Source organism: Motacilla alba, chromosome 18 (assembly GCF_015832195.1).
Source record: "Motacilla alba alba isolate MOTALB_02 chromosome 18, Motacilla_alba_V1.0_pri, whole genome shotgun sequence".
Lineage (NCBI taxonomy): Eukaryota > Metazoa > Chordata > Aves > Passeriformes > Motacillidae > Motacilla > Motacilla alba.
The window spans coordinates 8,519,516-8,532,446 of NC_052033.1; the positions used below are offsets into that span (position 1 = coordinate 8,519,516).

The window sequence follows — 12,931 nt, forward strand, 5'->3', positions numbered from 1 at the left end:
CACTTCAGAAAATCTTGCTTAAAAGAAAATGAACATAAATGAACTATGCTCCTTCATCATTTATATTGTCATGTGAATTAATCCCTGAAAGCTGAGCTGGAAGTGTCATCTTTTAGCAATGCACCTGGAGGCAGATAACAGTGGAAGTGAGATGGTCGTGGTTTCCTCAGGCAATCGTTTCACGGGGCTATTTTCTTGCCCCTCAACTGTTTTGCCAACTGTGAGTTCACCAGAGAAGGACCTGGAGCATTCCTGGCCGGCTCACTGTAATTAGTGCTGGGACACAAGCAGGGGCTTACACTCAGTTCTACAGCCCAGCAAAAGCTTCCTTGATCATAGAAAGTAGAACATTAGGCAGCCAAGGCTCTGCTGTTATCCTGCATCCTTAACAAATAAAAGGTTTTACCTGAAAAGCATTTGGGTGGAGCACACTAACTTCTAAAGCCACAGTTTTGATGGTTCCAAAGATATCTTTTATTTGTAGCAGCTGATAATTGTTTCAGGCCTTTTTTTGTTTGTTTGTTTAAATTAAAAGGAAGGAACATTTGCATTTGTCAACTAAAAATACCCAGGGGAAAACAATCTCCTACGAGAATAAATTTAAATAAACAAATAAATAAATAAATAAAAGGTCAAAGGGGACAAATTTCATATAAAGGTGCCAAGGTACACAAAGAAGACTTCTCTTCACAAACTGCACCACTGCTCAACTACTATGCTTATCTATTATCACAGGTTTAGTAAGCAGGAAATATCAGATTCCCCTGTGAAACATTAAAATATTTACTGATAACACAAAAGGATTCTTGGGGATTGAGCAAAAGCATGAATTCCCACAGCTAGTATTAAAAAAAAAAAGGGGGGGGGGGGAAGTAGGAAGAGTTATTTGGTTGGAACTGATGCTGCAAGAGATTCCTCACTATATGATTCCCTTGGATATTTTTCCTATGAGATCGCCAATATTTATTACTGCCAGGAAATGCAAAGACAGAAAAGTGCATCCAATAATCACATCCCACAGGCACCACCTAAAACCAAACACTATTGGTCATCCTTTCCCCCCCAGAACACCCTCACACTGATCCTGCAAGGCTGCTGATCCCCAATTTCTGCCTGAACAAAAGCAGGCAGAGGCAATCCATGAGCACTCCCATGAAGATCTCCACAGCCAGGCAGAGAAGCACCACCCTGGACAGTAAACAATGGAATTCATGCTTTTACATTCATAAAGATGCTGATTTTAATGAAGCTGCTTTCCACTGGAATTCAGCACTGTAAAATCTGGCTATAACTCTGCTCAGGTCTGAGGAGTTTTGGTCCTCCATAAAACACAAGGAGATGCCTATCAGTGGCTACAGGGAGTCACAGAACAACTCCTTCACTCTGATCTATTCCACAGGAAAGGAACATGAAAGTTCCCAGGAAAATTTCAGCACAGTGGATTGAAAAAAGGGGCTGCTAAAAACACTGTTACCCTGAAAAAGAAGTGCCTGGTTCCAGGTTGGTAGCTTCTGGGTTTTTTTTAAGGATGATAAAAGTAATAAATATAATTTCTCTCCATTCAAAGACATATTGGTAGTCCTAAAGCAGAGCTCCATTTAAGGGATTTTCAGCCAATAATTTCAATCTGAACAGTCAAGAGTAACAAAATACTAATAGAGAGTCAAATGTTTTAGGTATTTGATATCGAGCACTCAGGTACATACAGGAAAGAGATTGTCACATCACTGCTCCACAAATCAAATAAAGTTCTTTGGATGGTGTAATAAAAAATCCACAGTTATCAAAGGCTTCCATGCGCCCAACAATCTAAAGTTTACCCAGAACTTTGAGAACAACCTAAAGACACCTGAAAAAGAACAGGTAATAGAAAAACTGCTTTTGCTGCTCCTTAAGGTTTTGTTACACCAAGAATATCCTCAGATGACTGGTAACATAACAGACATCATCTGCCCAAGAACTGCAATAGGTTATTGCTCACCAGCCACTTTTCATCTAGTGGTGAAAAGCTTCAAGTAAAATAGATGCTTATACAGATGGCAACTTTCTAAAATATCTAAAAAAATATAATTATTGTCACAGTTTTACCCATTGCAAGTAATGGGAAGTGTCAAGTGAAGCTGAGGGCTTAAAATCCAATAGTTAAGTCAAAATTCATCTACAGCACAGCCCCACAGGGTGCTCCTGAAACTGTATAATGTCCAAGACACAAGAGGTTCAACTATTCTTGTGAGAGACATTGCAATGTTAAATAATTACAAACACCTCTTTTCAAAAAGAAAGCAAGCCTGCCAATGCAATTTAACTAATTTAACTGAAGTCTCATTTTTATAAGATTGGGCACATGCAGAGCACACAGAGTAATAACTGCTTCTCCAACAATTAGCCATGAGTGAACAAACTAACATTTTTGGCTCAACTTTTCCCTCTCTAGTAACCACATTTAAGGCAAGTCAGATGTCAACCCACTCTGGCTTTGTCAGGTTAACAAAACAGGAGAGATGCTGAGAAAGCTTCCACTAACAACACCGTCTCTGCCAGGTATTTCTAGGTAAAAAAGCCCAGGTCCCAGGAGCATCAGCTCAACTCAAAGTGAAACTATCTTCTTCCACACACAGAGCTCTCATCTATCTCAGGACTTTTTTTGGACAAAACTTTTCCCACTGGTGGGAAAAGTACCAGAGCTTATGCTCCACTTTTCTAACAGTTTCAACACTGTATTAAAACCTGTCCTGAATATTCTGATAACCAGCTGATTAATAGTTCCTTGAGAATAAAAGCTAAGGAAGTTTGGTTTCCTATGGATTTATGCTTCATGGCTGACTGAAGGCTGTGGCTGAGATTTCCCCCTGGGCATTCAGACAGACCCTCTCCCACGCAGGCTCTCCCTGGCCTGGCAGTGCAGGATCTGCTGCAGCCTTTTGCTCTCGCTTCAGGTCACTGCCAGGGTCTCCTCTTTAGCCAGGCAATGATTCTCACTAAACTCACGGGACGTAATTATCTTTGAGTCCTCTATCCTAGGCTCAATTTAAGCTAAAGATTCAAAACCCAGGAAGAACTAGAGGGAGATTTCTCTCCCTTGACAAAGCCAAGTTAAAGCGCTGATGATTCTGGACCCAACGCTCATCGTTATCAGATCTACACAGCCCCACCACTAATGGATCCTCTGGAGGCACAAGGGCACTGCAGAAGGTTATTTGTTATTTGGACGTGCTTGTTTTAAGGCACTTTTTGTTACAATTCTTTTGAAACAAAAAGTTAAGCTATTTAAACTTGCACTGGAACTAGAATGCAAACCAAGGGCTGGATATACTGAAAAAGAACAGGGGAGCGTGTTGTACCATAAGTGCATCATCAAATGACATGAATGGCTTCTAGCACACATGTGTAGATAAAGTATTCATTACAGAGCATCAGTGAGTCAATGGATAGCTATGTTTCTGTTTATTACAGACTTCCTGGGTAGTCTACAGAAAAGAGAACATTAATATTCCAATATATACGTGCCAAGACAAACAGCACACCAATTTTACATAGTATACATACATTAAATATTTTTTTATCATGCTTTATGATCTCATTCTAACATATGCTACTCAGGTCTGCTCACAGAAAATTGAAAAGAGCATAATGTTATCAGCTACCCAGTCTCCTTCTATGACAGCTTTGCTACACAGTCCACAAATATTCAAAAATAGGAATTAAGTGAATCATATTTGCCAATTTCCTTTTCCTTATTTATTACTCCTGTGACTGACAAAGAATGATTTACTGAAAAATAATTTAACTATTATAAGTAAATGCAAAATATTTAGTATCCCCAAACCCCTGTAATCTATATGTTAGCTATTAAAATTTACATGCAATTATAGAGGGGGTGAATAATTGGTTGAACTCACATAAAAATTGAAAGGAACCATGACTATTGAAAAAGTCAATTTTTATAGAACGATAAATATTTCCCTCTCATTTTCTGAACTCTGTTTATTCTTTTTGGTAGTTACTGAAGAACTCTTGTTACAACCGCTAACTTTGGAACCATTTTTACAGAAAAATCCATCATTTTAATGACATCAAGCTGTTGTTAGGGAAGGTATCCTATGGTATACTGTTTTTTAGAAGTATTAAAAGTATGTTTATTTCAGAATAATAAGTATATCAATAACACCACGATTCCACAGAGGGAGGAAGAACATGAAGCCCATGGAATGGAAAGAGAGCTCCAATGCAGGAAGCTTGCATTGAAAACAAGTAAAAAGTGATAAAGATCTATGAGATTTCACAGAATCACCACCTCTCAGACATGAGCTCAGAGTCCTCAATGATCTATTCACCTCCAAAGGCCGGGTAACACCAGAATGAGTGCTGAGGAAGCAACATTACAGAGAAAGAAAGCGTTATGTGAATTCAAGGAACCGGAATATTTAAGGGCTGTGTATTCAACTCCTGTGGGTATTTCCCACCTGTATCAAACTGTTTATAGCTAATTTGTTCACCACATTCACCTGCAAAACAGGAACACCACTACTTTACTCCACAGGTAGGTTTTAGTGTTACATTACCTGCATGTTTGTAGCACTCAGTTATCTGTTATAATGCACTTCTTTATTTATGACAAATGACAAGGTTTAAATGTGTTTGTACCCAGCAGCATGGGGTACAAACACATCAGGGCTACAGCTGCAGACAGTAATTTTACAGATATATTAGTCTTAAAATTCCTATGTGAAAAATAATATTGCTTAAGCCATCTTAAGTAGGTAGTTTTTAAATGTGTATATTTGAGACACACCAATACTATCAAAGAAAGACTAAGGAAGACAGGTAAGAAAATAAAACCAATCATGAATGTCCATGGAAGTGAGCACACCCGCTGCAGAAGGAAACACACAACACATTTAAGTCTACACATGGCTCAGCAGAGCCTCCCACCCCATGCCAAACATCCATCCATAAGAACCCACACTGTGTCAACAGACAGCCCTGAGGTTATGGGGAGGAAAGCACTCGCTCCAAAGCTAAGATTATGTTTTCTAATCTTCTGGCTTTCCACGTGTCATCGCCACAGAAGAACAAGTTCAGCCTTCTGAATCCAACCAACAGTTTATCATTTCTGTTGGTTTTTTCCTTCCCCAAGGTTTTTTCTCCCAGAAAAAGCACTTGTTCCATAACATATGTAACACAGGGGAGAGCGACAGGCTGCCTATCAATTTTTACCACAATGGCTCATTTTGAAGACAAGTCTTTCTTCCCCTACAGAAACACCATCTTTTACTGAAAGCCATTAGCGTTGGGTTTTGTGATCAGATCCCAGTTGTTTGCATGTTCTATGCGGGGCAATACAACCACCGAAATAAGTCCCAGCTGTAGAAACACAATGCTATGCTGTTGCTAATGTGTGTTGTACTGATAATGAATGGTCGTCTATGCTTTAATCTGAATAAAGCTCCCAACTGCTCTGCCTCTCCTTGCCAAAAATTCCCCTTCCTCCTCCAGACTGTGGTTGCATTCCAATTACACTGCTGATTGGAATGAGCCTGCTTGGGGGAGGGAGAGGGAGGAAGGCAAATGAAGCCACACTCACGCCCCTCCTCGCCTTCACGGCTGCCCCTGGGACCCAGAAACTGCTCGGGTGTTTGAACCTAAAGCTGACATGATGTACTTTCTCCACAGTGTACAAAACTCTTTGCAGATTCACTTATTTCTTTTAGAAAAGCCATTTGTGACAGGCAAACAGCACACAGTGCACAGGTTCCAGCAGGATGGCTCAATACTTTAAACATTTTTAAACAAATTCCTACCGGTTTCTTCCACTGTTGGCACGCTCACAAGAAACTTATATTTTTCTGTTTGCATTCCCTCCTTGGACCTGCCTGAATTCCCACATGGGAAAATATAAAACAGGAGGTCCTCAACTATTTATTGAACAAAGAGCTGTAAATAACACCGTATGGATTTTGCAAATACAGCTGTTGAGGTAATAACTACCTCAATTAAGGTTTTGAAACAAAATTGTTTACCCTAACTATTCACATGAAGTTTTATTTTACAGTTAATCTCTCTGAGGAAATTTTTTTAAGGTTTCATTTCCTTTGAAAGGTGCCTTTTCTGCAAATGAACAAAATGTGACAGAATATGACCGTAAAACAGAGAGTTTACTTTCGCTTAATGAAATTCCTGCGTTTTTGAAGGTTGCAATGGATTGCTGTCAAGAAGGACACCCAAAGGCAGGCAAACCTAGCAAATACTGTATTTTACAGGTGCACAGGGGTTTGGAGTCGAGGTCTTGCAGCACAAAATGGGTCAGAACACAGCAGCTGACCATTATTCCGAGCAGATTGGAGCACGCTGGAAGGTTTCAGGTTGCACCCAACAGTACAGGGGGCTGCAGCTGTTCCTCCCTCAAAGCAGGTCCAGCCAGCACAGGGATACAAGGTAGAGCAGGAAGCTGAACTGGCTTAACAGAAAATTAACCTTCTGGGGAGACAGATTAGTTCACCGTTGGCTCCTAGAGCTGCACAGACTTACCCTGCAGTCACGCCATCTGCAAACCTGCAGCAAAGGAAGTGGCACAAGCACATGGCTGCAGAGCAGGGAGGATCAGCCAAGCTGCCCTTGCTGCAGTTGTGCTGGAGAAGTGCACCCCATAAAACAAAGTGCTACCCCAATATTTTCATTTTAATGCAGACATATAGTTTTTCCTCCTGCCTCTGTTTGGCAGCTCCAGAAATTTATTTTATTAAAAACAAAATTAAGTTAAAAGCAGATTTTGCCACCAGTATACCAATATAACCAGTCAACACCCTTCAGGTTTTTAGAGACACAACCTTCTCCTTAAACATTCAGCTTTTCCATTTCCCAAAGCACACTCAGAAATGCAGAACTAAAACACAAAAAAGCACTTCTCTTGCAAGTACACACACAATTACTTCCAGGCTGCTCTGTTTTACTTATGGACAGCTGTTCCTTCTGGGTCTCACAAAGCAACAGAAATTCAGAATAACTCCATGAGCTCTAAACTAGAGTCAGTACAAAACATGCACACACACAGACAGAATGGTAGGATCATTATTTTCCCCAGTACTTCATTGTAAAATTCAGCATCACCCAAATCAACACCCCAAACTCCACCCTCCCCAGGGCCCGGTGGAGGCAGCGCACGGAGCTGCAGGTGCCATATGCCAGCACACGGGAGCCCAGTTCACCCAAGGACACTGGACAGGCTGATGCTGATTTCAGACACACTCTGCTCTATGACATCCAAGGCAATCACTCTCCTCCATGCCTGGAAAACAGCTCTGCAGCAGGAAGAGCTGCAGGGCAAGCAGCCAGGTACACCCCAAACACCATCACTGGGCTGCTGCACCTGGGTATCTTCTCCTGATGTGAATTAGGAGCTGCACCACACAATCCCTTCTGCTCCTGATGGGACCCAGGGCAACTGGTATGGGGGCATCTTCAACAGGCACAGCTGCCCCCCAGCACACCTACAGCTTATACTGGTTGGAAATTAATTTCTAATTCTCTTACAGACTTATAAACCTCATTTAAATTGAATGCAAATTTAGAATCCTGTACCAATTCTAACTCTTACTAAGAATAGGCATTAGAACAATTCAAAAGTACTAATGGATTTTAAAAGTGCTATTTAATACTAACATGTCAGGTTGCAGAAAAATATTCTGAGTGACATATAAAAGCATCACTGCTAGACTGATGTCCAAACACAAGGTAGACAGCTTTAAAATAAACTCCATTAAAATATGCATTAGTATAAACATGGTACTAGAAAAGCACTTTTAACAAGAATTTCTTTTACTAATTGTTGTAATTCCAAATCTTCCCATAAACACATTTCTGTAAGTTCAACACAAGCCAGATGCTAAATCCTTAATACACTACATGTAAAGTGAAACCCATTTCCAAGGATCACATACATTACAAGCATTGTCAGTAAGAAACCTGTGTCTCAACAAATCAGAATTTTTCCGTGGGACAAACAAACCCATAATAATCAGCAATTTGCATATATGGAATTGACAAATGCCCTAATAATGCAATATAATTTAAACTACTGCAAAAGATGCCAGAACCTAACACAAAACCAGTCCATTTTCTGTTCAACAGATTCACTCTAAGTTCTCCACAAGAATTGGCTGTGCTGTGGCTGTGCTGTGATTTAGAATTCCAGACCCATGTAACTTGCACATAATGTAACTCATGGAGTTTAAAACTCCAAATGGAAACATCACACATTTATCAGAGAGAACAAAGATGCAATGCATCACTGGATAGAAACAGTTACGCCAATAAATCATTCATCTCATGCAATAATAAAATTCTGGGAGAGAGTCTCCAAGGCTGTTTTAAATTCCCGTAAGGGAAGGACGACAGGACAGCGACTCCAGACTGCAGCAGTCTGTGCGGGGACGGCTGAGCGACCCGTGGCCACGGCCAGATGGAGCCTGCCCAGATTTGCCATGTTTAGACTCCTGTTTTTACATCACGATGTCTACTTCACAGCATTGTTTCACTGTAAACAAAAGGCTTCCTTTTCCACTTCTCCTCCCTTACTCCACTCCAAGCCAAGAGTAAAACAAAACACAAAACCCCCCAGCCCATTGAATTCCTCCTCTGCAGCTCATGCATTCACGTTTCCCAGATTCACTGAGCGATGGGCTCGCTGCCACACACGTCACCCACCCTATTCATGTGTCCAGTTTGTTTGATACGCCTCTCAAGAGGTAAAGGAAAGAAATTATGCTGCCACTTCTGCAATGAAGATAGCAGCCCTCCCTAGGCACTGCAAACCCTACCAGAAAGGTTTACAAGTCTCTTTCATGGAGATTCACATTAATTCAGGTTAAGCTGAGTAAGTAGATGAAAAAAAGTTGGGTTTGGTTTGGGTTTTTTTTAGCTATATACCAAATGTGTAAATTAAAGGTGAATTATTGGAAATAAACCATGCTCATCAGGGCTCTGTGTAAATTAGGGCTTCAGCCACAGCTCAGTGAGAAGGAAGCAGAAGTAACATATGGGAAACTTAAAGAAAACAAAGGCTATTGGGAATATCTGCATTTCCTGGTTCAGTATGGATGGAGCCTCTCAGACCAGCCAGGATGTTTCCAACACACAACTTCCATGCACCACATAAATTCCATTTCTCTTCTCCACCCTCCTGCAAAATGGCCTAACCATCCCATTTCACCCATTTTTCAACATCTGAAAAACCAACCACTACTGTACCATGGAGCTGTGGGACAGACACCACTTACAGAAACTCAAAACTGTGCTGTCACCTGGGGTGGGGGGAACAACACAGCTTTAAATTAACAGCCATTAGAATGCTTCAAAGGAAAAAGCCAGCAAAGATCAATTCTCAGACCAATTTCAAAGTTATTCCTTCTGTTTCTCATATTGGGGACGAGTATAAAATCACATTCCAGTAAACAAAATCAGGGTGGGAAAACAGAAATCCATTATAAAGATGAAAGAATCCCGCAACTTTGCTGTTACGTTTGCTGTAACAGTCTCAATTATTTCTTACCCTCCTGCAATATTAAAAAAATAGTCCATAAAAAAAAATCTTTAGAGTACCATTAGCAAAATTAACTAATCTCAAACTGCAGAGGTGGTTTTTATATCCAAGTGTCAGTAAAGTTAACTCTAATTCAATTTTCCAAGAAATATTGGAATAAAATAGTTTTTAAGAGCTCTGGCAAAGAAAAGGGTGTCACTCTTATCTCAAAGTCTTACAATTGTGCTAAAAATCTTCCCTCAGTCCTTAAAGACTTCTTTACAATCCCAGCAGTTAGTTCATAACCAAAACAGAAGCAATTAATCCTAAGTTACCAACTTGTAAAATCCTTAAAGGAGCACAGGATCATTCCTCTGATGGGTAAATAAAAAGGGTAACATAGAAATGCACCCGTCTATTTCTCAGTTTGATAGGAACAGGAGTGGAGGAAAAAATTTAACGGGAGAAAGAAATGATAGCTCTGCCTGATGTATTTCATGCAACGTGCTGGGGACAAACCTGCCAGCAAGGAGCAGAGCCCTTGGATTTGTTCCACTGCAGTAAAACTCTCCACCCTCTGAATGAGCTGTAGTAGAGGCAACAACAAAAGAAATTCATGATCTAATTACCAACTGGACAAAAATGCCCTGAATTTTAAAAAGGGCCCAGACAAGAGGCACCTGCAGCTAAGTCAGACTCCTGGGTGTCAGGGATTGTGGGTCCCAGCAGCGTTCCAGGCTGGGCTGCCAGCGCTGTCAGGACATGGCCACACGTGTGATTTAAACAGGAAGTCTCAAAACTCTGTCTCTGCTGCAGACGTGGTCCCTGGGGAACACCACTACTGCTGGGGCTTTGCTGGGAAGAGGAGAAAGGAAAAGAACCAGGGGGAAAAAGAAAAAAAGAAAAAAAAAAGACCCCAAAACCATAGACATAATTTATCCTTCACAAGTAATTCCCATGCCACTCCAGCAAAATGCTGTACATATTGATTTTATCACTACTACCAAAAGGATTGTCAGATGCTTTTTAAGAAATAATTCCTAACTCATGAGAAAAGCTTGGGCAACAACTTTTATTAGGGAGAAAAAAAAGAATTCTGGCATTTCAAATATATGCTTAAGTATTTACAAAAAATAATCCTTTAATAAGTAAAACCATGTTAAAGAGTTCAAGAGGGTCACGGTTTTGATACTATCACTAGAAAAATCATTAATTAAGCATCTGCCCTTAATCCAAACTCCTTGTTCAGCACAATTTTGCTGTATTACTACACCTGATGTACTGACATTATATGGGGCAATACAGATGAGTAATGTACTCTTATATCCTCCTGCATTATCATCAATATCCACAACCTCAGACATTCTGTCTCCTTCCTAATATGTGGATCCTGCCTCTTTCTTATTTAGTACAGTTGGAATATTCAAGCACAATATTCCTATATTCACATTTTTTTTGAAAATTGGTTTTAGTGGAAAGCTTTCAATTCTGGAAGTTGCCTCTCTCTCTTTGGACCTTGGCAGTTTGGCTTCTGCCACGAATACAACAGGGTCAGCAGGAAGGTGTGGGGACTATACACACACACCTTTACCTGGTCATGCCTCTGATGATGGAATTCTGTCTGGACCTGCAAAAATGCAACATCATCTAAATCAGGAAAACTCCAGCTGCTTAAAGGCAGCACACATGGAAAAGACAATGTCACCACTCAAACATCATTAACAGTCTCATGTACCTCAGTCCAGTCTTACCCCCCACCACATACCCATGAAGCCTCATCTCCAGGAGATTATTACATCATTAGCCTACAGCATTTATAAACTGATTAAGTTATTGCAGTCCTTTAGTATGGACAGATTCAGTTTGGTTTCTCTGTTTAAACAGATGTGTCCTACAGAACAAATCTAAACAGTTTAAAAAGATGCTGCTGTTGAAGAGAGATGAGCTAACTCAATGAGCAATCTTATTTATTTTAACTGAAGTAAAGCAACTTACAGGAAAGCCTTAGTTTTGTTTTACTGTGGTTTTACACAAGTTCCTTAAATTATTTACTAAAATCAGAACAATTTATATAATATTGTAAGAAATAATATAAAAGGGAATTTAAAGAAACAGAACACCAAGAGATTCAGATTAAATAGCTCACTGACACATGAAAATACAGGATCATGCCCAAAAACCATTGCCATGCCACTTAAACTACAACTTCAGAAATCTTTTGGGAAGATGCGATGCTCACAACGTAACAAAGTAAAAGTACAAGAATTTTTTTCAGAAAGAAGAGCACAGAGTAGAAGATACTAAGCAGGGTAGAGTGAAGATTAAGAAAGATAATGGGGAGGAGCTGAGCCTGAAAAGAGGCGCGTAAGGTGATTACATGAATGCAAAAACTGTAACACTGTGCATCAACGCTCCTAGCAGCACAGCAAATGGATAAAACCCCAGGAAAATATTCCCAACAAGTTCAAGAACATTTCATTACAGAAGGCAGAACGGCTTCCAAGTGCAAGGAGCATCCAAATATTTCCAAGGACCTCAAACACCAGTTATGAACTTCAGACAGTCTGAATGGGCATGATGGGGATTTTGAGGGGACACAGAAATGGGAAAGCCTCATTTCCTTGCAGCCTTTCACTTTAGGAAACCTGAACCTCTTGCAGTTTTGCTCACAAAGTGTTATACTAAATAACTTCTGATTTCTACCATTTCTTACATGGCTGCACAAGCAAGGTAAGAGCTGACCAAGTTTTCCAGAGGAATCTTTACATGCATCTCCTGGACACACTGCTCCTTGGACATCTCAGCTGCTAATTGAGTGCTATCCCAGGGCACCCAAACATAATTATTTGCTAAACAAACATATTAACTTTCCAAGTAAAATGTTATTTCCTCTCACAATCATCTTCTGACATCTCAATTATTTAATACTAAACACCTTCCAATGACCTAATTCCTTTAGTTTCTCTATAATTTATGTATCTTAGAGCCAATATGACAATTTATTATAAAATAAAATCAGAGATACAATAATAAATTAATAATTAAAATACCTGATCAGTTATATGGAGACCAAGAGGGAACAAGCTTTTTCCCTTTTACATTTCTTCATCCAATTTTGTAAACTGTACCTCTTTTCTGCATTAACTAAATTTAAGAATTCATAAATATATTTCCTTTTCATCTTACAGCATTGTGGTCTATGAATGGCATTGTTAATGTTAAAGTGATACAAGTTTTTAAAATACCAAAAATCAAAATGCAGTGAGCGCTCTGGAACTGGCATCCTACATTAAACTACATCTCCAGCTAATCATGTATTTTCATTAAATATAAGCAAATAAACTACAGTAAGGCAGTTCAGGGAGCTGTGCCTGCACTCCCAGTCCTCACTAAAAGGTGCTCTCGCTGAAGGCT

At 39.9% G+C, this 12,931-nt stretch overlaps 1 protein-coding gene across 1 annotated transcript in view; it reads right to left on the reverse strand.

Moving 5' to 3' along the window:
* Positions 1–12,931, reverse strand: part of SMURF2 (SMAD specific E3 ubiquitin protein ligase 2) — a 59,581-nt gene that overhangs the window by 32,220 nt on the left and 14,430 nt on the right. The window lies entirely within an intron of this gene.